Source organism: Bombyx mori, chromosome 10 (assembly GCF_030269925.1).
Source record: "Bombyx mori chromosome 10, ASM3026992v2".
Taxonomy (NCBI): Eukaryota; Metazoa; Arthropoda; class Insecta; order Lepidoptera; family Bombycidae; genus Bombyx; species Bombyx mori.
Genome location: NC_085116.1, coordinates 16,287,895 through 16,315,018, shown reverse-complemented (window position 1 = coordinate 16,315,018; position 27,124 = coordinate 16,287,895). Strand labels below are relative to the sequence as shown.

Below are 27,124 nucleotides of genomic sequence, written 5' to 3'. Positions count from 1 at the left end.
ATCCACATTTAATCCTAAAAATGTTATGCTATTACATTCATTTAGTGTGTTATTATTATAAGTTATATTTAAGTTATTAATAAATTTGTGTCTATTATAGAATTGTATATATCTCGTTTTGTCTAAATTAGCTTTTAAGTTATTCTTATTCATCCAATCTATGACCTTACTAACAGTAGCATTTATCTCATCATTTAAATCTAGTGTGGCATCTTTGGTGATTACAACGGCTATATCATCAGCAAATAAGCTGCATGGGTAATGTATGTGTTCTGGGAGATCATTTATATAAATGATAAAGAGTAGCGGTCCTAAAATGCTCCCTTGTGGGACACCTACTTTATTATACGCTAATGAAGATTTAAAAGCCACTTCTTCATTGTTATTATCAATATCCCTAATTTCAACATATTGTTGTCTGTTGCTTAGATAACTACTAAGCCATTTTTCAGCTATCCCTCTAATGCCATAATTATTACACTTCCGTAGAAGAATGTTATGGTCAACAAGGTCAAAGGCTTTGGTCATGTCAAAGAAAACTCCAACCGTGGGTATTTTTCTGTCTACATTTTCAGTAATTTTACTAATGAGTTTAAAAGCTGCTAGTGTAGTAGATTTGCCTTTTTGAAAACCGTGTTGTTCAGATTTTATAACTTCAGATTTATTAAGAAAAGTTGTGAGTCTAGAATGCATGATTTTTTCGAATATTTTTGCAAGTATAGGTATTAAAGTAATCGGTCGGTAGTTATTGATGCATTCCTTATGTCCTTTTTTGTATATAGGTTTCACTATTGAGATTTTCAATTTATCAGGAAATGTACCTTCAGTTAATGAAAGATTGATAATATGACAAAGCCTCCTTGCCACCCTCGGATGCGCTACAACCCGTCACCCCGATGGAAGTTAAAGACTTGATCAAAGACCTACGTCCTCGCAAGGCTCCCGGTTCCGACGGTATATCTAACCGCGTTATTAAACTTCTACCCGTCCAACTCATCGTGATGTTGGCATCTATTTTCAATGCCGCTATGGCGAACTGCATCTTTCCCGCGGTGTGGAAAGAAGCGGACGTTATCGGCATACATAAACCCGGTAAACCAAAAAATCATCCGACGAGCTACCGCCCGATTAGCCTCCTCATGTCTCTAGGCAAACTGTATGAGCGTCTGCTCTACAAACGCCTCAGAGACTTCGTCTCATCCAAGGGCATTCTCATCGATGAACAATTCGGATTCCGTACAAATCACTCATGCGTTCAACAGGTGCACCGCCTCACGGAGCACATTCTTGTGGGGCTTAATCGACCAAAACCGTTATACACGGGAGCTCTCTTCTTCGACGTCGCAAAAGCGTTCGACAAAGTCTGGCACAATGGTTTGATTTTCAAACTATTCAACATGGGCGTGCCGGATAGTCTCGTGCTCATCATACGGGACTTCTTGTCGAACCGCTCTTTTCGATATCGAGTCAAGGGAACCCGCTCCTCCCCACGACCTCTCGCGGCTGGAGTCCCGCAAGGCTCTGTCCTCTCACCCCTCCTATTTAGCTTATTCGTCAACGATATTCCCCGGTCGCCGCCGACCCATTTAGCTTTATTCGCCGACGACACGACTGTTTACTATTCTAGTAGAAATAAGTCCCTAATCGCGAAGAAGCTTCAGAGCGCAGCCCTAGCCCTAGGACAGTGGTTCCGAAAATGGCGCATAGACATCAACCCAGCGAAAAGTACTGCGGTGCTATTTCAGAGGGGAAGCTCCACACGGATTTCCTCCCGGATTAGGAGGAGGAATCTCACACCCCCGATTACTCTCTTTAGACAATCCATACCCTGGGCCAGGAAGGTCAAGTACCTGGGCGTTACCCTGGATGCATCGATGACATTCCGCCCGCATATAAAATCAGTCCGTGACCGTGCCGCGTTTATTCTCGGTAGACTCTACCCCATGATCTGTAAGCGGAGTAAAATGTCCCTTCGGAACAAGGTGACACTTTACAAAACTTGCATAAGGCCCGTCATGACTTACGCGAGTGTGGTGTTCGCTCACGCGGCCCGCACACATATAGACACCCTCCAATCCCTACAATCCCGCTTTTGCAGGTTAGCTGTCGGGGCTCCGTGGTTCGTGAGGAACGTTGACCTAGACGACGACCTGGGCCTCGAATCAATTCGGAAATACATGAAGTCAGCGTCGGAACGATACTTCGATAAGGCTATGCGTCATGATAATCGCCTTATCGTTGCCGCCGCTGACTACTCCCCGAATCCTGATCATGCAGGAGCCAGTCACCGTCGACGCCCTAGACACGTCCTTACGGATCCATCAGATCCAATAACCTTTGCATTAGATGCCTTCAGCTCTAATACTAGGAGCAGGCTTAGGGACCCCGGTAACCGTACTCGTCGAACTCGACAAAGAGGTCGACGTGTAACCTAACCCATGCATCAGCCCGCTGAGTTTCTCGCCGGATCTTCTCAGCGGGTCGCGATTCCGATCCGGTAGTAGATTCATTCGCGAAACAATTGCTCTTGAGTTGTTAGGTCTCCTTCGGAGGCGCTCGGGCAGTTGTGAGCAAATCCCGCCCCTCTTGGCTGAGCCTTTGCTCGCCCACCTGTCCTGGTGAAACTGGAAAAGCCTTCGGGCCAACAGTAAACTTTCAATCATAAAAAAAAAAAAATAGACCGCCTTATTAAAAATATTGCTTTCTACGACATTGGTAATAACGACATACCTCATAAAACGACCACATTTAACTAATATTTCGGAGAATTCGATCTGTTAGAACGACCGGCTAAGCTGTGTTGTAAACAATTTGAATAGGTATCCACATTTGTCTTCAATGGCTTTTAAAATCAGGAAAGAAAACAATAGGATTTAGTTTAGTGTAGGGTCTTTTCTAATTGTTAGAAACAAAACACGTGCATGCGGTAGTCAAAGCCCGCTTCTTCATATCTCTTCAGTTAGTTTGTTACTTATCTATACACAAGACGTACCAAAACTTTGTGGAGTTATTCGTGAAACTTTCAAAATGTCGCAAAGAAAAAGAAAACAAATTAATATTGAAGAAAAATCGCGTATTATGTAAATATATTTTTCCAATAATTCCCTATCGATTTGTTTGTACTTGCAAGATACACATTAAACATCACCGGTTGTTACGACTATCGGTTTTTACGACTGAATATGAGCAGTCCTTTCGATGTCGTTATAACAGATTTTGACTGTACATCAATTTCGGAATGAAATTTTTTTTGCAAATTCAGTAATTGCGACAACACCAAGACAGGACAAAACCGAGACAGAGGCGATGTAGTAGATTATCAATGAGCTACATGTCATCCAAAATAACTGAATGGTACGAAATGCAAATCGTAATTTTCGCAAATCAATAATAATTTAGACTATCCGAAACATGGTAAGTTTCCATTTAGTTCATAGTAAATAGCAGGTATATTTTAGGTTCAGCAATTGTTACTTCATTATTAATGTGAGTGAGATCATTAAAACAAATTTAATACAGAATTTATTTCCGTTCTTCCAGATAATTTTCAATCGATGCTATTGTATTAATGTCATTTTCAAATTAGATAGATAGCGTTCGAACCGACTGTTATTATATGTCGTTACGGTAGTTGATACAGTCTTAGATGTAACTCAGAGCCATTACCATCTTGAAACTTTGCATCGCATTAAACATATTACAGAAATAGGCAGGCACGCAGGAGTAGGCTCTGTCCACCTATTTGTGTCGCGAAACTTTCATGCTTATCAGCTATAAAGGGAGAGCCACAATAAAAGTGAGATTTTGAACTTTTCGCGCGTTCTTGTTCCTTCAGCATGGAAACCGTTCGTGGCCCTTTTTAAGTAAGAGTCTTCTTTTGTAAAATTGGCCCGAAAATTTTGATATTGGTAGCGAGATTCCAACACTCACCCGCATAGTCTGCTCTATCGAATACACTAGACGTATTTTAGGCCACAAAAAAACACATAGAAGGTGTCTAAGGAGCCAAGATTTTTCTTCCCACCGCAAGCCGCGTTACGAACATCGTTCCAAATAACGAAATTCGCACCAAAAAATTACGGTAAATTTAGTTTTGTTCATTCACGCCCATAAACTTATCTTAAAAAATAAATTTAATTAACATCTATTCCGTTAAAAATAGTTTCTCACCTTTAAAGTCACTGAAGCATCAAGGTCTCCGTAGCGAAGGGCAGAAATAACTTAATCAAGCGAAACGTGCGGGGTAATACGTCTTCCGTGATACCCTATCATGTTAGCTAAGCCCTCAGTACTTCGCTTTCAAAGTCCTTGATACGCTGTGTGTCCTACACCTGAAATGATAAAGTGGTGACTGAAATGATGAATATCTTATACTTTTCGTATTCACTACGTCTATAATTACATTCACATGACTGTAGTGGAATTTTCCTGATTGAGCCATTGCTCGCCCACCTGTTCTGGTGAAACTAAAAAGGCCTCCATATCAAAAGTAAGTCTTCATTCCAAAAAAAAGCGGAGTTTCACGCGACGCTGAAATGGCTTCGTCGTTAAATTTTACACTAATCGTGTGTTTTAATAATCTACTAGTGGTAGGACCTCTTGTGAGTCCGCACGGGTAGGTACCACCGCCCTGCGTATTTCTGTCGCGAAGCAGTAATGCGTTTCGGTTTGAAGGGTGAGGCAGCCGTTGTAACTATACTGAGACCTTACAGCTTATATCTCGAGGTGGGTGGTGCATTTACGTTGTAGATGTCCATGGGCTCCAGTAACCACTTAACACCAGGTGGGCTGTAAACTCGTCCACCATCAAAGCAATAAAAAAAATGTTGCGATGACAAAAAAATATATTTTATGTGATTAAAGTGAATATGAAAATTTTCAGTCGCGTAATGTCGTGTTTTATCAGACAAGTCACATTTCGCGCCGCATGATTCACTATAATAAAAATGAATGAATTCGAGCCTTCTGCAAATACTTATTTCCGCGTGACGTCACTTATTAGGTGGTTTCGAGAAATAAATTTCCTATACAATACACAATAGAACAGTAAATTAAGTGCAGGTCTAGTCAAAAGGTCGTAAGTACTGAAGATGCGTAATTTATTTTCTTATAACATACGAAATAACTGTATCCCTTTTAGTTAAGCCGTTATGGCTTTGGCGTGTTCGGTTTATACTATATCCAATATGGATTTTATTTGTGGTCAGTATAATAAGAAGCTCGTAAAAAGACGTATTATCAAATACTCCAATAGCGTTTTGATACCAAGTACTCTCATTACGCAACTCATGTATACGCAAATCATTAGTAGATGAAGAAATTCATCATCTAACAAAGAGAACACTCGCAAAAATCGCAAATTATCATAATTAATATGGTTTTTGCTGTGCGTATTTTTTTTTTCATTATTTACTTATTTCATTTACTTCAGATTTTGCATCCATAGTACATTCATTAACAATAACATCTCACATAGAATATCAAAATTAAATAAGAACAATAAATTAAAAGTAATCATTCGTGACAGTTTTACTTAATGAAAATTAGTTAATTTTGTGAGTTAAAATTGTGTTATAGTTTTAATATTTAGTAACTTATTGTAATATATTGATAACGACTTTTTTATTCGACTTAATGGTAATTCTAACTGAGGGCGGGTAACACCGGATGAAGTTACGTTTATCATGGCGGCCAATGTCAGTGATGGCGGTCATTCACACGCCCATCGGTTCTAAATCACTAATTACTGTTGTAATCCCTAATTGTTTAACTAATTTAACTGTCTGTATAATTGAATATGCAAGTTCGAAAAGGGCACATGTCGCATATTTTGTCAAATACGTATTTTCATATACATGTAGTTTTGAGGCTTACCTACACCCATTTTATAGTAATTCCAGTAATTTTCAATTGCTAGTTAACACTAAGATATATCTCGAAAGTTAATATCTTAAATTTTACACTGCTTTAGAAAATAATCAGTTTCTTTTTTCATTTCCTGAACATTTTACATTTTAAGAGATGTGCCCTTTTCGAAATTGCATATTCAAATAAGATAGTGTAAAGTCAATGCTATAGTCTGCATATTTCAACGATTCCTGAAGTTCAACGCCCGCCATGGATTCTTGTGCAGACTACTTCATCAATCAACAATCATATGCGACAGTCCGGCCTCCCCACGCCTTGTTATTTAATAATGTTTTTACATAGTATTTAATTCCAAATTTAGTGCGGGTACAACAGCGGGAGACAAGTGTCTATTTCAAAAGTTCGTTCAAAGGCCTATATTACGAAAGCCCCACCTTCTACAATAATTACTAGCAGGAAGCTAGTGTAAAGAAACTAAACAATAGTAAGTTACCTGGCTTACTAGTAAACTAGTCTAAAGGCCTTCTCAAAATGAATAAGCAATCATGTTAACCTAAAAGAGGATTATCATTTTAGCGGTAGATTTTTACGCTGGTAAGAGTAACGTCATCTATCGCTAAATAGCCGAAACGAATATCAAAGGAACTCGTAACGTCGAGAAGGTTCTAGAAGTACAACGCCATCTATTGTCAGACAGCGGAAACACACATCAAAGCTACTCGACTTGCCCAGAATGTTCTCATTAAACTATGGATGTCGTCTCGACTATAAAAGCGTTGCAGAGAACCATCTCTTATTCGATTACTGACTGCTTCGTACCAACGAAGCAGTCAGTAATCGGATCTACTCTAAGCGAAATAGCGAACGGATCACCTGAAGCGAAGCTGAAGAAGTGAATTAAGAATTCTAAAGTGTTCTGGGAGTGTTCTAAGTGACAAATACAGTTTTAAGTTGTACTTTGGTGGAACTTTTATTTATCCCGAACCCCAGTGCGTAACAATATGATAAGCCCATCTAATCCGTCTTGGTAGAAATAGTGAGTCCGATGAATTATTAGTATGGTCTATTAGTACAAGCTATACAGCAAAAGCTTACTGTATCCGCACTTCGAGGATTCAAAAGATATTTCGTTTGGTACCAAACTGTTAAGAGTCATTCTGATAGTCGATAACCCATAGACACAACCCAGTAAGTTTCTCGCCGCATCTTTTCTATTGTGATTCCGATCCGGCCGTAGTTTCTGTGACGCACTGCTCCTGCTACTAGTGTTAGCAACTCTCTCAGGATGAGATCACCTATCAGTCAACTTGAAGCTGGAATAGCTCAAATTGGTACCCGCAGGCGTGTACCAATTTTTCTAATGAAATACGTACTCAACAAATGTTCACGATTGACTTCCACGGTGAAGGAATAACATCGTGTAATAAAAATCAAACCCGCAAAATAATAATTTGCGTAATTACTGGTGGAAGGACCTCTTGTGAGTCCGCACGGGTAGGTACCAACACCCTGCCTATTTCTGTCGTGAAGCAGTAATGCGTTTCTGTTTGAAGGGTGTGGCAGCCGTTGTAACTATACTGAGACCTTAGAACTTATATCTCAGGGTGGATGGCGCATGTACGTTGTAGATGTTTATGGGTTTCCGTAACCACTTAACACCAGGTGGACTGTGAGCTCGTCCACTCATCTAAGCAAAAAAAAAAATCAGGCTACCAACGAATAGGTAGGAGAAAAAGAAGTCGATAATCCCGATCTCACAGACCGTTGCGACATTCATTAAGATGGTTCGTCATTATACCTAGTCAGGTCATAAGTTCTGTCACATGTTTAATGTCAAATAATTGAGACAAGTTTATTCATTATGTAATCATTCATATACCAAAATGAACTTAACAAAACATAGATTCTTATGACACTAAAGTTTATTCAAAATGACCTCCGTGATTTTGAATACAGGCCTTCAATCTGGGCGGCCAGTCGTCTATCGCAGCACGAACGAGGTCCATGACAATATCGGCGGCTGCCTTAATCAAGGATGTCTTGAGTGACTCCAAATTGGGATGAGGCTTTGAGCACGCTTTTTCCTCCAAGTGTTGCCATATCTTGTAATCTAACGGATTCAAATCTGGACTGGAGGAGGGCCAGTCTTCGTGCCGGATGAAGTCGATTTCACGCGCCGCCAGCCAGTCTTGTGTGCTCTTCGCTCTATGAGCTGGCGCCGAATCTTGTTGGAATACCCAGTGCCTGTTATTGAACATGGTATGAGAAACAGGTTCCACAAGGTTCGTCAGGACTGTATTTTGATACACAACTGCATTCGTTTTTACACCTTTCTCACAAAAATGTACCTCTGTTAAGCCCCAATAAGAAACTCCCAACCATACCATGAGCGAGGATGGAAAATGACCTCGTTGGACACGTGGAATACGGTTGCTCGCTTCTTCAATACTGTGTGCGTACACCTTATGATTTTGTTTGTTGTAGCTCTCTTCTACGGTAAAAAATTTTTCATCCGAAAAAAGAATTTCCCGATATTTTTTTCCCGCGTACCGCTTTAACAAAGCGCGGCATCTCTTCAGTCTCAAGTCCATTAGACGAGCATTCAAACGATGTCCTGTTTTTCTTCGATATGCCCGAAGCCCTAAGTCTTCATTTAACACCCTTTTCACCGTGGTTCTGCTTAACCCATCTGAAGGGCCAACAGTTTCTGCTTACGTTTGGGATTTCTTTGAATTCGCGCCTTCACAGCTTTTATCACTGCTGGAGTCCTAACAGACCGAGGGCGACCACTTCTTGACCTGTCATCTACACTAGAGTCTTCATTGTATCGTTTGATGGCACGATAAACGAATCTTTTGGTTATATTCAAATTTTTCAGTATGTTCAAAATTTGAATTGGCGCGTAACCGCAACGATGCAACGCAATAACTGCAACACGGTCTTCTTTAAGCGTCCACTCCATATTTAAAAATGAGTAAAATTCTAAAAGTATACATTTTTATTTTCATGAACAATTCGAAATTCGAATTCAATAAACTTTTTTGGGCCAGCATTCTAAAAGAAAAGTTTTTACTGTGTGACAATACTTATGACCTGACTAGTTATATTTTTTCGATGCATCGGTCCACTCAGTTCGGTCACAATTCATTTACCGTAATATAATCTCTTCGAACCGAAACATAAAGTAACATGTGATCTAGATTTAAAGTGAGCTGAGCTCTTCGCTGCTCCAAAAAGCCATGATAAAGCATTTCTTATCGAACACAGTATTCGAAAACAATCTCTACTGTTAAGACACTATCTTTCAACGTATGCAATTTTTTTAATATATATCATCTGTTATATATTTTCATACATACATTTTTTATTAGATGTGTCTTTGTACTTTTAAAGATTGAATACGCATGCTATATCCACGTATGTAACTAAAAATGCGAGTTTTCAAGGGAAGGCAATTCTCCTAGTCGAGGCAATCAATCCTTAATTATTATAAACGGCATTGAAAAAAGTTCACATTTAAAACCGGTAGTGAAGTAAATACTTATTTAAATATTGTTTCGACTTTAAATGTGTTTGGGACTAAGAAAAGGATAACCTTATTAACTCAATCTGTAGTTCGTTGAGACACTTTTTGAATTTCTTCACTTCCGAGAGTTTCATATGCTGATTGATCAATAATAATCACAAATTTTCGTTTTTACACCGACACCGGGCCTAGACTTTTTTTTTAAGCACGCTTCGCTTCGTTTTGCACACGCGTAGTTTTTTCTTGGAGCGTCAACAGATGACGTGGATGATGGATTGAGAAAGGAATAACGAAAAGAAAGTCCCAACATTTCGCCCCACTTGAAATCATTGGAAGATTTCAAAAGATTTGAATATGACAATGAATGATGAATGATTTATTTTATTTCAGACAACAATAAGTCCATATGTGTACATAGTATCATTGAAACATACTTAAAATTAACAAAGCCAATCAAATAAAAAAGATACATTTATTAAAAACTGTGGTAATTAAGGAACCTAATGAAATAGAAATAGAAATAATATAATAAAAATAAGTAGAGTTTAAGATAAAAAGGAATAATGTGAATAAAGAAACTATTATACAATTAAATTCGTTAATAGTATAAAGTCAATGATAACAGTTATAAGTTCTCGTGAATTGGCAAAGGACATAACTTTGTCACTGGTCGGCGCAGCAGAGCGTGAGCTATACAGTGACGACCCGTACCACGCCATCAGACCCCGGATGAATTGCGTTAATTCTGCCAATACGGCATTCCAAGGTTTTGATCCACGATCATAACTATATCTCCTAGCTTAACATTACCGTGGGTTTTAAAACATTTAACGCATTGCTGATGAAGATAAGCCCAGATGCCAGACACCCCAAAAACTTTGAGATAGCCTCTGTAGCATCTCCCACCTAGAACGCACTGACAAGTGAATATCGGCAAGGAGAGGCTCAGGTAAATTCACTAGAGGGCTCCCTGTCAAGAAATACCCAGGGTTAATACGTCTACCTCGCTTGGGTCAGAAGATAATGAAATGAATGGTCTTAATTCTTAAATTACTAACTCTTTTGCCACGAGAAAAATACTTCACGAGTAACATACTTATTAAATTTCAAAATAAATAAATTAAAGAAGACAGTGTTCGCTGTGTCAAAACTAGATACAGCCCCCAATATAAACTACAAAACAATTTGAATTCCAAAAACGTAAATGGAACGATGGAAGAAAACAATTTTATTGAGCAGATAGATTTTCTTGGGTCAATTTATTTTTCATTTCACTCTTGTAATAATGTAATTTTTGACCATTAGGTCAATATTATAAAATATCTTTAAATTTTCATTTATCACTCCCTCATAAAACTTGGCAATTATATTGACTTTTTCCGACAAAACAAAAAACGAAATAACGTAGTATTTCTAGTAATATATAGTTGCCTTCAAGAATAATATTGGCATACCACTTTCTTTAGATTTTTCCAACCCCCTCACTAGTGGTAGGACCTCTTGTGAGTCCACACGGGTAGGTACCACCATCCCACCTATTTCTGCCGTGAAGCAGTAATGCGTTTCGGCTTGAAGGGTGGGGCAGTCGTTGTAACTATACTGAGAGACCTTAGAACTTATTATATATCTCAAGGTGGGTGGCGCATTTACGTTGTAGATGTCTATGGACTCCAGTAACCACTTAAGACCAGGTGTGCTGTGAGATCGTCCACCCATCTAAGCAAAAAAAAAGAGGAGGGTTGAGTTGGCATTCGACCTTTCCACAGTAAAACAGTCAACGCCGAATGTCTGGCGGCACTTAATTAGCCAGACCCAAATAAAGCTTCAGTGACCTCGAAGAACTAAATCTCTTCCAAAGGTAATGCCGTGAAAGGACACGGGATCCCACCATCTTTATTTTCCCAAGAAAGCCTGATGAGGCCACGACCCTCAGCATTGAAGACTATCGAAACAAGGAGGAATCAAGCTTATTCTTTGAGACTATTTTAATACCTAAGATTTATCTCGAGTATTGACCTCAAAATGTCTCCAAAGATGACACGGACGATACACGTAGACGGTTGCGATGCACCAAACATTATCGTAGTGTTAGGAAATTAGAACAAAAATCTCATGTCAAGTACCGTATCAAAACTTATCGAATTCCTTTTTATATTCTTTGTCGTGTTCTTTATCCAGCGCATGTCATCCGAGTTTGTTTATCAATCGATAAAGCGTAGATAAGTGAGATTGTTGCAACTCGGAACGGAGATCATCGACTATTGCTTCATCTAAACTTATCAAAGCTTATATTATTATGTATTTTCTCATATTCTCACAATATCTGGGAGCAATTGTTTTAACGTTCAATGCGTATGGAATATCGCCTGTAATATTAAATATTGAAAAGTAGCACTTTAACTGACTCGTTGATGCAGTAGTTAGCAGTAGCGACCCCAGGGTCGTGGGTTCGATTCCCACATCAGGCAAGCATTCGTGGGATGAACAGGTTTGTTTGCTCTTCGTCAGGGTGTTTATTATCTATCTATATATATATACAAACGTGTATAAGTATGTATGTTAGTCTCTGGTACGAATAACACAGGGAATTTGGGATAGGATGACCGTACGCTACTTCCACCCAGCTATTTTTTTATTATTATTATTTATTTTAAATCTTATTAATTACACAATATTTTTTTAAAAAGATATTAAAAATACAATAAAAAAAAACACTATATAATTATAACTATATAACGCTATATTATTATTATTAGTACATAGTTTAAAAACTAAATAACGCAATATACAGCAAACCCACGGAATAGAACCTTAATTATCTATTCCGTGAGCAAACCGAACTAAAAATTATGGTAACATTAATGGACGATGTCACATTTCTAAATATTTATCTGGATAAATGTCCTTAAAACTTGCATTTTTTAACGAGCTCGTGGCTCGTCTAGTCGTAAAGGGTTACCTGTGCCCATTACCATTACCATTAGGTCGTACCTATCCGTGCGAACCTACAGTAGTATGTCCCGCCACCAGTTTTTTTAAAATTTATTTATTGCTTAGATGGGTGGACGAACTCACAGCCCACCTTAAGTGGTTATTGAACCCATAGACATCTTCAAACGTAAATGCGCCACCCATCTTCAGATATAAGTTCTAAGGTCTCAAGTATAGTTACAAGGGCTGCCTCACCCTTCAAACCGAAACGCATTACTGCTTCACGGCGGAAATAGGCAGGGTGGTGTTCCCTACCCGTGCGGACTCACAAGAGGTCCTACCATCAGTAAAAATGAACCGCGATTAATAAAAACTAGAGGTCCCGCAGTAGTCGAAATTCGACTATAATTAATTGAAATTGTAAGTTTGTACACTATTATATTTTATTTTATACTTGTTATTTATTATTGTATTTTATACTTCTATAATCACAAATTTCGCCAAGACTATACTATAGAAAAATATTAATAAAGACAAACAATATTTAATCTATGCTCAATTTGACAACAGACGTCAAGAACAAAAGTTTGACAATAAATAGTATGCATGCGTGTGTGCGTCAAATACATGGCATGTAGTGTGTGTAACGTTTTCTTTATTGATTTTTTTTTATTATGTATTATTTAAAAAAAATATTAGCATTGTCCACTTCTTCTCTATATTCTCTATAAGTGTGGAAAATTTCATACTCCTCCGTCCGCGCAATTTTCGTAAAAAGGGATACAAAGTTTTTGCTTCACGTATTAATATATAGATAACCGAGATAGCCGTGTCGTGATTAAGGACGGCCTGAACAAATACAATACAATACAATCGATTACCGATTTAACATTTTGTGTAATCGCCCGGCCGTCTCCCTATCGACTCGATTCGGTCGTTAAAACGAAAAGTTTTTATTGTTTTTTTAGCAGAAAACAGATGTATGATTGTGTTGAAACAAACCGTTTTTATGCCTTAGCCTGAGATGTGTTTCATTATTAGTTCGATCAGAAACATTTCGTTAAGGTGTGCAATTTTTATTTTATTTTTAACCGACTTCGAAAAAAGGAGGAGTTTCTCAATACAGTCTACATATTATTATTTTTTACCTCTATTTTGTATCGTGCGTGTGTTACCTCAGTGCGTTTTTCTTAATAAAACGAACTCCATTATTCTTTTTTTTTTGTTTATCGCCCTTATAGGCAGACGAACATACGGCCCAACTGATGGTAAGTGGTTACAATCGCCCGTGGACTTCAGCAATAGCAGGGCAGAACCAAACCGCTGCCTACCGCTTAATACTCTCCACAAGCCTCGTTTGAAGAAGGACATGTCATAGCGCTAAACACCGTGGAGGGGAGTTCATTCCAAAGCCGGATAGTACGTGGCAAAAAATATTAGAACTCAGTGGCTCCAGGTAGTATGGATGAACTCTCCTCCGGTGGTATGGTAAAAACGAGATGATGGGATCATCTCAAACAATTCCTCAGAGCCCTCCCTCCTCATTTGAGAACCGATGCTTTTCAAGCGGTGCCATTTAAATTTTATCAACATCTGATCAGTGGTTTTTGCGTTATCTTTAACAATGCATATTTAAATGACTTCGTATGGTTAGTGATTATTTTGATAGAGTCACTTTCTATTATGCAGTACATGAATACGGTATGAATATTTTGTAACAGCTATAATTCAATAGACCTCTCAGCTGCAAGGAGTACTCGTGGGTGGTGTAACCACTTCACAACAAGTAGGCCGTGAGCTCGTTAATAGAATTATGCAACATAAAACACCAATGACAAATAATAAATAATAGTTTATAGAAACTAACAAAATACGCTGCTATAGAAAATCCAACTAAAAAATAGAAGTTTTGTTAGTTTTTTTAAACTATTATTAATTATTCTTTACTAATTTTTTTTAAATATTGAATTGTCCTCGGTTCTTAATAAGTATACCAAATTTCAAGTTAATCCGACGTTTTGAAGGAGGTCAAAATCATGTTCAAAGATTCGGTTACAAGCATACATACGTCTGAAGCCAATAAAAGCGTATTAAAAAATTAGAAACACCCAAACGTATGATTACATCGGCTAGGACTGGTACTGATTATGTGACCGCACGGTAAGGTACGACAAACCTGCCTATTTGTGCCACGAAGCGTTCGTGCGTTATTTCGCATACGCTTTTTTTTATTGCATAGCTGGATGGACGAGCACACATTCCAACTATTGTTTATTGGTTACCGAAGCCCATAGACATCTACAAAGTAAACGCCGGCACCCACCTTGTGTTATGAGTTCTAAGGTCTCAGTATAGTTACAACGGCTGCCCCACCCTCCAAACCGAAACGCATTACTGCTTCACGGCAGAAATAGGCAGGGTGGTGGTACCTACCCGTGCGGACTCACAAGAGGTCCTACCACCAGTAAAAAAGTTCAAAGGTTCGGAGAGTAAAGCGATACAGGACATCTAAGTGTTATTAATTTTTGGGCAACCGTCGATCAGTAGCTAGTGTATTTGTAAAAATAGGCAGGGTGGTGAGTGATGGTACCTACTCGTGCGGACTCACAAGAGGTCCTACCACCAGTAATTACGCAAATTATAATTTTATTCGTTATTGGAATTATTATATTATTATTCCTAAGTTATTCCTTCACCTTGGAAGTCAGTCGTGAACATTTGTTAAGTACATATTTCATTAGAAAAATTGGTACCCGCCTGCGGGATTCGAACACCGGGGCATCGCTAGATACGAATGCACCGGACGTCTTATCCTTTAGGCCACGACGACTTCTACACACAATCGCCAGTCATTACGCCATTGATTCTGAAACAATAATCAGGGAGGTCATGCTATAACTAACTAAGACTGTATTTATTCGTTTCTCAAGGAAGCTTACCGTGAGAACAGTGGTGGCGCATTATTGTTTGAAATCTTTTTTGCGTAAGAAATGATGACGCTGCTCAGGGAATTAATTCTTCAAGATATACGAAGTCCGGCGTCGAACTAGAGAATCGAAACTTTTTCCCCTTAACTATTGGGAAAAAAGGCTTTTCCAGCTATCCCCGGGTAGGTGAGCTCACGGACTCAACCTGAGAGAATTTGCTAAGACTAGCCCTAACAAGAGCAGTGTTGCACGGAAACTACCAGCATATCGGAAACGCGACCAACTCAGAAGATCCCGCGAGAAACTCAGTGGGCTATGTCTATGGGTTAATTCGTCGATAGACGACTTTGACGAGGACAGTGACCAGTACCGACTGTATCTCCAGACAACGAACAAGCTACTGCATCAGTCTCCTCCTTGCATCGGTTTCCTCATTACTGAGGGTCGTGTCCATGGCCTTGAAACAGTTTGTTTTTTATAATGCACCGCCATCTGTTCCTATCTGCAGCTAAGTGCAGAGCATCGTGCACTGTGGTATCAAGGGCTGCACGAATCTGGTCCGTCCAACGGGTCGAGCTCCTGCCTCTTGGTCGCTTGCCCTCGACCTTTCCAGTGACCACCAATTTCTCCAAGTTGTCATTGTCTTTCCTTGCAGTGTGGCCAAAGTATTCAAGAACCCTTCGCAGGCAAATGGTGGAGAATCTAGTCTGGATCAGTATAAACAGGAAAATACAAACAAACGGTTATTAGCGGTCGTACGATAAGACGCCATTAAAACTTCACGTAAAACCTTCAAGGATGCACCGGATATACGGAAGTAGATTATTATTTAAAATATTCTATTCTCCGGGTTTATTTTGAGGAACTCAATACTCTATTCATTTATTGGAATCATTCAAGCGACTAGCGTCATGGGTTCGTGAATAATACGCACTTTTCATAATATTACGTGTATAACGTGGTTATTAAAATTGTTTGTTATGGTACTCGATCATAGATACAGTTCGTCAATTGTATTAACAGCCTTTATTTAAGTAACCTAATTGGTTTGCACTAATTTAATTGTTTTTTTTTTTTTATCTATTCCAGTTTGTGAATTTTATGGTTTCTAACACAATACTGTGTCTTTATATGTCGCTTTTTGTGTATCGCATTTGTGTTATGTGTTTTATTTTTTTGTATGTTAATTACTGTACAAATAATATAATTAAATACAATAAATAGACTTGTAAAGTTTAATATCGTATTTTTTTCTGTTATATAACGCTATTCGCCAACACAGTGAGAATATTTGCGTGAGGCTTGAGGTCTTAATTACTTTTAAGGTTATTCCAGTACCCTACGCTAAGCCCATAATACCATACTGACTCTACCACCAGAAATCATACTAAACCATTATATGAGAAATTGCTAATCTCATTTTAATTAGACGCCTTTTTTCTTTAACCACTTTAGAATGTTTTGGAAAAACCCACGGAATAGATAAATAAGGATAAATAAGGTAATAATTAGAACTAGAGGCCCCGCAGTAGTCGAAATTCGACTATAATTAATTGGAATTGTAAGTTTGTACACTATTATGAATGTATTTTATACTTCCATAATCACAAATTTCGCCAAGACTGCACTATAAAAAATATTAACAAAGACAAACCATATTCTATTCTCAATTTGACAACAGACGTCAAGAACAAAAGTTTGACAATAAATAGTATGCATGCGTGTGTGCGTCAAATACATGGTATGTAGTGTGTGTTTTCTTTATTGATTTAATGTATCTTTTATGCTATATTTAAAAAAAAATATTAGCATTGTTCACTTCTCTATATTCTCTATAGGTGCGGAAAATTTCATATTCCTCCGTCCGCGCAATTTTCGTAAAAAGGGATACACAGTTTTTGCTTCACGTATTAATATATAGATATAGATGAATAAATGAACATACGAAAATTAATTTACAAATTTTTATAAAAACAAAATAATATATTATTACGAAATCGAAATTATGATTTTTCGAATGTTTGTACAAGTGTTAATGAGAGTATCATAATTTATCAATTAATTAATTTCTACACTGTCATATCTACACTTCTTTATAGAGAATTGTCCTCTTTTTAGGAAGAAAATTTGCTGGTGGCTCTGGGGCCTTTTCAGTTTCACCAGGGCAGGTGGGCGAGCACGGGCTCAGCCAGGAGGTGGTGAGATTCGCTAACAACTGCCGGAGTGCCTCCAAAGGAGACCTAACAGCTTAAGGGCAGGTGCGGTCCGTTGAGAATATCTGGCGAGAAACTCAGTGGGCTGATGTTTGGACTACGTTACTCGTCGAACTCTTTGCCGACAGTTAAATTCTCGTGTCTTGCAGACTCATAGAAATAAAAACAAAATACATAATAAATAATAAAAGAACGTTTTTAATTTATAAATCTTATTGCAGACGTTATATTTGTTACTGAAAAATAAAAGTCTGATTCATCATACAACTACTCGCTTACGCTTAAAGCAAGATTGGCTTTTTTAATTTTCGGCGAAGAATATACAGTGTTTCCTTGCACTGTTGCTTACTAGCACTGGCCCTAGCAAGAGCAGTGTTTCGTTGAATCTACCAGCTGATCGGGACTGCGATCCAGTGGGAAGTACCGGCAAGAAACTCAGTTGATTGTCTATAGGATGTATTGATATAACAACACTCCATTAACATTGACCTTGTACAGGTAAAATAATAATACTATGAGAAGAAAGAAGAACAAACACTCCTAATAAATATATTAATACGTGAAGCAAAAACTTGTACCCATTTTTACGAAAATTACGCGGACGGAGTAGTATGAAATTTTCCACACTTATAGAGAATATAGAGAAAGAGTGTACAATGCTAATATTTCTCAAAAATAATGCATAAAAGATACATTATATCAATAGAGAAAGCCTGTGGTCAAATTGAAAATAAGTTAATATTGTTTATCTTTAATATTATTTGTCTGCAGGGTAGCCTTGGCGAAATCTGTGATCATAGAAGTAGTCTTTGACAATATAATGTTCCACTTATAATTTCAATTAACTATAGTCGAATTTCGACTACTGCGGGACCACTAGTAAATATAAATGTCAATACTGATCGGTAAAATGGCGCAATTTCAAAATGTTCTGCCTCTAATGTGGAAAAGAGATAGCGCTCTACAGAGCCGAAGCGACGCGATTTTGTCTTCTGAAGCGCACGAGTCGCGACGCTCCGATCGCAAGCTGTTACTAAATCGTTGAAGACGTCAAAAATGGTGCAATAAACTTTTATCTGTAAGCGTTATCAACGAACGTGTAAATTTAACATTATTTATTCTACGTACAAAACAATACGTGCGAAATCTGAGTCAGTTACACGGAATTACCGAAAAGACACAGCCAAAGAATGTTCACGATTTTTAGCAAATTTTATTCACGATATATTTTTCAGCAGCAGTACACAAGGCCGAAATTCAGTTAATTAATTACGAGAAATTGTTAAATTAACATTAACCAGAGAAAAACAAGTCCATTATATAATCCAGTTTAATGTTTCAACAAATTTTTTAAATCACATGAGTGGGACACATTTTTATACCACTTTCAGTAGTAATTAGTCATTAGACGTCGTACAGTAGTAATTAATAATATTAGTGGTCGTGGCATGAAGGATAAGACGTCTGGTGCATTTGTATGTAGCGATGCACCGGTGTTCGAATCCCGCAGGCGGGTACCAATTTTTCTAATGAAATACGTACTTACCAAAAATGTTCACGATTGACTTCCACGGTGAAGGAACATCGTGTAATAAAATTCCAACCCGCAAAATTATTTTGCATGATTACTGGTGGTAGGACGTCGTGCGAGTCCGCACGGGTAGGTACCCTGCCTATTTCTATCGTGAAGCAGTAATGCGTTTCGGTTGAAGGATGGGGCAGCCGTTGCGTACTGAAACCTTAGAACTCATGAGTTCTAAGGTTTCAGTACGCAACTTAAATGCCCTTGAGACATGTCTCAAGGGCATTTAAGTTCTGAATGTCTATGGGCTCCGATAACCACTTAAAACCGGGTGAGTCGTGAGCTCTTCCACCAATATCTATATAAGCTATAGAAAAAAAAAGGTTTTACTACATTATGTTTCTTTAAATTTACTGGTGGTAAGGCATCTTGGGAGCCTGCACCACCTATTTCTGCCGTGCAGCAGTCTTGTGTTCCAGTTTAGAGCATGGGACAGCTATTAAAACAGTTGAGACCTCGGCCTCAAGGTGGGTAGCGGTGTCCACAATGTTACTTGATTAAGATCCAGTAACCACAGAAGCAGGTAAGTCATAAGCCCTTACACCATAGTTGGCAGTAAAAAAAAACGTTTAAAATTATAAAAAATTACGGATAAATGGAATAGGCTTTGACAAGACGAAGATAAAAATGACCATGCGCGAATGTAATCCTTGCACTGTTATTAGCGAATTCATTGTGTTCGCGCTCTTTAGATTTATCTTAATCAATGCTCTACATTTTCTTCCGTTTTCACCAGCCTTAGACATAATTAAAACCATTTTTACGAATTAATATCGAGTTTTTTATTCTCACTTTAATATTGGACCAATATTCAAATGTCCTCGAATACAATTTTGGTCGTCCGTGACCACAAAAACTATAAAGTATTTGATACCTTGGAAATAATGTAACGACAATCATGACTACGAGATTAAACCGTAAAAGTAATTTTAATCAGTAGTTACCTACTGCTCATGATTTGTATTATTTATTGTGGTATTTTTATACTAAAAGTGATGTGTGGTATCGTGGCACACCGGATAGGAACGAAGTTCCATATTACAAAAATATTTATTTTAAATTCTACTTATAAAGAAAATAATTTTTCGGGTATACATTTTTTATTATGATTTTTTTATTGTTAAAAATAATCGCAAGAGTCAACCACTCCGCAGTGCAATGGAGCAGCGTCGTCCTGAGGGAACCCCCTGCATGATCACGGTATCCCTCTACGCCAGGTAAGTATGATTTAGCAAGATAAATACGAGAACGTCTATATTCTGTGTAACATTTCGTCACCGCGATTCAGGAATTGTTGAATTTACGTGCAGCGACATCTGCTGATAACAAACTAAATAGAAAAAATCTTACGTTACGGACATTGTTTCCCGGTTAGAGTACCCCTTTGCATCGTCCCATAAGGAACTTCGTTCCAAAAAGAAACAGCTCTCAGTGGCGCGAATCGTGTCAAATGTGTTTTTTTTTTCAACCTATTTGCTGTTAGCTAAGGGGCTATTAAAGGTACGCGCTGACGGGTAGATGAGCTCACGGGCCCAACCTGAGAGAATTTGCTAACACTAGCCCTAGCAAGAGCGGTGATTCGCTAAATCTAGCACCGGATCGGAATCGCGACCCACTGATAAGACTCGGCGCGAAACGCTGTGGGTGGCAAATGTAAGCATAATTAATTAAAGGCAAGTATATAGTACCTACCACGTGAGCGAATTTCACGCGTTCCCTTCGGTTATGCAAAGTTGACATTCTGTAACCAGATTCTCGACTGCCTTTAATGAAAACCGGTTTCGTGCCATTAATGCAATTCGTTTTCATACTGGTTATTGCGTGTTCGATTTAATAATTGCATTTTTTTTAAAAATCTACCAAATACGTACGATGGGTTCCGTAACTGGAATGTAGCTTCTGAATTAAAACCAAAATCAAATTATTTGACTGATTGTTATCAAATATTATTTTAAGTTCGATAATTGTAATATTCTTCAGAATGTTTGGTGTCTTTTCTCATTAACTGAATAGAATTAAAGAACTATTTGAAAAGTATACATAATATATGTCGCAATCAACACATGATTGCTGTCAGCCAATACGAGATATGGGACGCAAGCGCCGTCTGTCGGCGCTCGATGGGTCAACTATTCACCGGCCGAGCGGAGCACACGACCAGCACTTATCGTGCGGCAGTCGGCCGGAGCGGTCGAATTTGAACCATCACGTGTGCCTGTATATGTACCTACCTAATTATTGTAGTCTTGTGGATTCATAAAACCTTCTAATATAACCGAGAAAAGTACTACTATGTTTCAGTTTCTCCAACATCACCCAACGACACCCACTGTTTGAAGAATAAGTATCATGTACCCACCTGTGCCGACGTGATATATTTATTCGTACAATTGTAAATATATTCTCACGATCTACCCAACGATACTCTAAACGCTTCATTACTAAATCCTAAACTTAAACATTTGTGTAAACGTTTCTTGTCACTCATTCAAGTATTTCGCATACCTGTGACTTCTATGTGCTTAGTGCGAGTATTTTAACATACTAGATATCGTAAAAGTTAATTTAAATTTGTATGTAGTTGCAACAGCGCCCCTAGCGGCAAACGCAGGCAAACGTTCCAACTCCATACTAATACGAGTTAACTTTTACGCTATCGAGAACGTTATAAAACTGGCACTAAGCACACTAGTCCGTAGATACCCAAATTACAATAAGCATCTCCGACCTCACATTATCCGACGTCTCATTAAATTACTGTATTGTAGTTTGCAGACGTCGGCGGTATTAAATCTGCTTTTTTCCTTTCAGAATCTAAGTGTAGTAGATAATGCTAAATTAATGAGTTATAAGCGTATACTTAAACGCGCAAGAAATCCCGTGGTTGCTAATATTCGCTTGTTTTTCACTATTTACTGGTGGTAGGACCTCTTGAGAGTCCGCACGGGTAGGTACCACCACCCTGCCTATTTCTGCCGTGAAGCAGTAATGCGTTTCGGTTAGACGGGTGGGGCAGCCGTTGTAACTATACTTGAGACCTATGAACTTATATCTCAAAGTGGGTGGCGCATTTACGTTGTAGATGTCTATGGACTCTAGTAACCATTTAACACCGGGCGGGCTGTGAGATCGTCCACATATCTAAGCAATAAAAAAAAAATTACCCAAAAAATTGACCAAAAGTCTTCCAAAGGACCTTTTTAAAAATGCATTATGGTTAAGTTATCGGTTCCGTGTTGTCTTTGTGTGTGGCTGTTTACTTAGTCAGAGCGCGATATATACGGACGAATATGAATTCCTATGGCATATCAGCGAACCTGAAGCAATTCAACAAGTCGCAATGCATACAGTGTCATTTACGTCATATGTGTTTATCTGTTTTACTAAGGACTAGCGACCCGCCCTCGGTTCGATTCGGAAACTGTAATTTATTATTGATTTTTCCACTATTTAATGAATGTTATTATACACATAAACCTTCCTCTTCAATTACTCGTATCTACTAAAAAAAACCGCATCAAAATCCGTTGCGTATTTTTAAAGATTTAAGCATATATAGGGACAGAGAAAGTGACTTTGTTTTATACTATGTACCTAGTGATGGTAAAAAATATACGGGCGAAACTACGCCTTTAAAGATCTTTTGTTTCATGTTCATAACCTTCATTCTTCTTCCTCGAAAACCACTCGCATGTATTTCCCATATTTATTACAAGATGAAAGCCTGTAGATATCTCGCTCCGTATATTATTATGCTTAAGATATTAATTTATGTTCGTGCTAGACCATCACAGACACAAAGAATGTTATGCATAATTTATATCTTTGATGCAAAATCTGCTAGTAGCATTATCACTTATGTGCAATTTATAAAGATAGTGTCATACAATAACAAAACTAGGCGCGCCTTATGGGTTTACTCGTTCTAAATTAACGAACAATAATGTAATTAGACACATTGTAATTTTTCGAATTTAAGTTGCTTTTTTTTATCGCGTAGATGGGTGGACGAACTCACAGCCCACCTGGTGGTAAGTGGTTACTGGAGCCCATGGACATCTACAACGTAAATGCGCCACCCACCTTGAGATATAAGTTCTAAAATCTCAGTATAGTTACAACGGCTGCCCCACCCTTCAAACCGAAACGCATTACTGCTTCACGGCAGAAATAGGCAGTGCGGTGGTACCTACCCGCGCGGACTCACAAGAGGTCCTACCACCAGTATCAGTCTCAAATCTATACACAACCAGTCGATTCTTAAAGCCGTTGGTACGTAAAATTACGAACCATTTAACGTACTGTTGTTTTTATTCTAACAAATAAGCCCGGCGATGCCCGGGACACGTCATTTACGATTACCTTAAAATTATCCTATAAGTTAATCTCTATTAAAAACTATCTTTGTGCGAAATTTCATCTAAATCCGTTAATAAATTAACGCGTGATTGTGTAACAAACAATCAAACATACAAACTTCCTCATTTATAATATTTATATACAGTACAATTAAGACTTCAACGTGTCACATGATCGCTAGAGCAGACTGGTCCTTTAGTGGAGACCGCGCACCGGAAAATATAAGTTGGGGCGCCTCCGGCTAGTTGGTGCGAAGAGTGACCAGCCAGAAATGAATGAGGAGAGTCAAAGACCGAGCCCAGTGATAAAAAATCGGTAGAAGTATGTATCCAGCGGTGGATGACTATGGGCTGATGATAATGGCTCTGGGTGGATGACGATATGTACGGTGTGAAGTCTCTGTTAAGGATTACATCAAATGGATATAGTTTTAAGACGTTCCAGTTATAAAACTCCATTCCGATAGGTACTTACTAGCGCACTGTGTATTTTTCTTTAAATAGTATACTCATTTAAGGCGACTCTAATTGTTAATAATCACATTCGATCTTATAAATAGTATTTTAGTAATAATCTTCTATGACTTTACTGATAATTTTTCCTTGTCGAAAATTAAATATATCAAATTAAAACGCCGTATTCCCACAATAATATAGATAACCGAAGCGAATTAATTCAATGGTAAGCGTTGAAGAACTTATTGGCGACTAAAGACTAACTTTTTATCGCGACGGTGAGACATTCTCGTCCGCCAATGTAATCCATCAATTACTTAATCAATTAATAATTGTTAAAATTAAAAAGTATATTGCTTAAGTTACTCGTGCTAACATTCATAGTGGCAATGCTAAATCAGCTACTCAACAGCTCGACTAAAATAAATACAAGAAGCCCGAAGGAATAAACTAAAATGTCACAAATAAAAAAGTAATAACTAAAATTACTATTATACTACTAGAATCACGACCACGCTTCGACACGCAAGATGGAAGATTTAATTACTTCAAACCATCCAAAAAAAAAAAGTGCTAAATCATTTTATTCAAACAATTATATGTAAACAAAGCCAACTAAATTAAATTTATTCTTTATTTCGTTGCGAATCCATGCAATCTTTAAAGTACATCTAACTACATGAGAATTTAGAAAGATTTTTTTCTTCGATCGAAAGAAAAATGGAATGAAAGAAAATATCGTAACGTGAATACAAATTAAATAACTTACGTCCGATTAATTAAAATCCACAATGAAACAACTTTTTTTTTAACACGAAACACATGTAACCAACATAATACGACTAAATTATTATGTGAATAATGCTCAATTACTGAACAGACACGTTTTCACCAAAATATATTTCGCGCGTTCAAAGTATGATGTTCGGATAGCGTGCGCCCACAGCAATCGCGTTCCACAGACTAAGCTGACTAAACATGGCGAGAGATAACATAAATTTTTTTGCAAGTAGCGAATATTGCAGATTTAAAATAATCTACACAGTTTTTTTTTTACCGTTATATACGATTTTACAAACAAAGAAGATCTTATATATATATAGCGATTTAATTATTTGTTCTTTAACAGTGAAACATTTTGTTTTGAACAAAATTAGCTTCAACTACGCGGGTTAAAATTGAATTGAAGAAAATTTGAAGTCGTCGTGGCCTAAAGGATAAGACGTCCGGTGCATTCGTGTTGAGCGATGTACCGGTGTTCGAATCTCAGGCGGGTACTATTTTTTCTAATGAAATACGTACTCGGCAAAAGTTCACGATTAACTTCCACGGTGAAGGAATAACATGGTGTAATAAAAATGAAGCCCGCAAAATTATAATTTTCGTAATTACTGGTGGTAGGACCTCTTGTGAGTCCGCACGGGTAGGTACCACCACCCTGCCTATTTCTGCCATGAAGCAGCTATGCGTTTTGGTTTGAAGAGTGGGGGCAGCGGTTGTAACTATACTTGAGACCTTAGAACTTATACCTGAAGGTGGGTGGCGCATTTACGCTGTAGCATTCCCGATCCTGCGGACAGAATGGAAAGCAGTCGACGTCGCCCTTAACACGTCATCTCGGATCCACTAACGGTGCTTCTAGGTACTTCAAGCACCAGTCACCGTCCTCGTCGAACCCGTCGCTTGCGACGAAGGGCTCGACGAGCGAATTAACCCACAGACACAGCCCACTGAGTTTCTCGCCGGATCTTCTCAGTGGGTAGCGTTTCCGACCCGGTGGTAGATTCTGCGAAGCACTGCTCTTGCTAGGGTCAATGTCAGCAACTCTCCGGTTTGAGCCCCGTGAGCTCACCTACACACGCTAGGGTAAGCTGAAATAGCCTCTCAAGGCTATCAGCATAGGTAGGAAAAAATAAAATTGTAGGATCGCATCTAGGTCACTTTGCAATTGGCGAGAGTCGACAACAGAAACTATGGTTTTGTATATCTGGAGATCATCGGCTGACACCTTACAGTGACTTACTTTATCGACTATGTCGTTAATAAAGATTACTAGACGATGATTTTTTTTTTATAACGCCCTCTTGTTGTTTCTTTAAAGCGGTTAGTTGCCCTCAATTAAGAAAATTAATATTATTATTCGCCAATAGATGTCGGGAAGAGTTGACTATTGAAAACACGAATAAAACAACATTTTCTGAAAATAAATCGTACCTGGATCGATTTATCGCCCCCGAAATCCCCTGTATACTAAATTTTATGAAAATCGTTGGAGCCGTTTCCGAGATTCAGATTATATAATTATATGTTAATATACAAGAATTGCTCGTTTAAAGGTATAAGATGAAAACAAGGGGTCCCAAATGCGATCTCTGAGGCACACCGGTATTTGTAAAATAAGTTATCGAGTTAAATCCATTTACAGACACCGACTGAGGTCTCTGTTGCTTGCAAGTAAGACTCGAACCATTTCAAAAGTGGGCCATCTACACCGAATCCATATAATTTCCTCAAAAGAATTAGTGGTTAACTCGATCAAAAGCACTGCTAAAGTCGGTGTAGATGGCGTCAACCTGCCTGCCTGAGTCAACTTCATTTGATACATTGGAAATTGGAAATGTAAGTGACCAAGTTAGTGACTATTGAGCGACCACGTCTGAAACCGTGCTGTAAATTGTTTTATAACTGACTTGTTGTTACTTGATACTATTTTTTTTTTATTGCCCTTGTAGGCAGACGAGCATACGGCCCACCTGATGGTGAGTGGTTACCGTCGCCCATGGACTTCAGCAATGCCAGGGGCAGAGCCAAGCCGCTGCCTACCGACATTATATTGACATTTCTTCTTTTCTTTTCGATATGACATGACATTTATTAGACATGCATATTAATATTTCAACAATGATTACAGTATACCTTGTTAAATTTGAATTTCAAAGTATGTTTTCATTAGGTATTCTTTTCTTTTTTTATTATTGTATTCCATCTTCGTGCCGATGAATTGCCAATGCTATGTACGCTATTATTGTCACATGCATCAGGCCATAAATTAAATAGTTTAAGTATTTTCAATGTTAAATGTTTGTGACGTAACAGTACTTTTTTTAAATCTATATATATAAAAATGAATTGCTGTTCGTTAGTCTCGCTAAAACTCGAGAACGGCTGGACTGATTTGGCTAATTTTGGTCTTGAATTATTTGTGGAAGTTCAGAGAAGGTTTAAAAGATAGATAAATATCAAAAGCTTGGAATGAAATAAAA

At 38.1% G+C, this 27,124-nt stretch overlaps 1 protein-coding gene across 2 annotated transcripts in view; it reads right to left on the bottom strand.

Moving 5' to 3' along the window:
• Positions 1–24,835, bottom strand: part of LOC101737422 (adhesion G-protein coupled receptor G2) — a 44,950-nt gene extending 20,115 nt beyond the window's left edge. For both annotated transcript variants that reach the window (XR_009974120.1, XM_004921613.5), the window contains exons 1-2: positions 24,631–24,835; positions 4,171–4,331 (exon numbers count right to left, since the gene is read on the bottom strand). The gene's annotated coding sequence lies outside the window, so the exon portion shown is untranslated. The remainder of the gene's footprint in view (positions 1–4,170; positions 4,332–24,630) is intronic.
• Between the last annotated feature and the right edge of the window lie 2,289 nt (positions 24,836–27,124).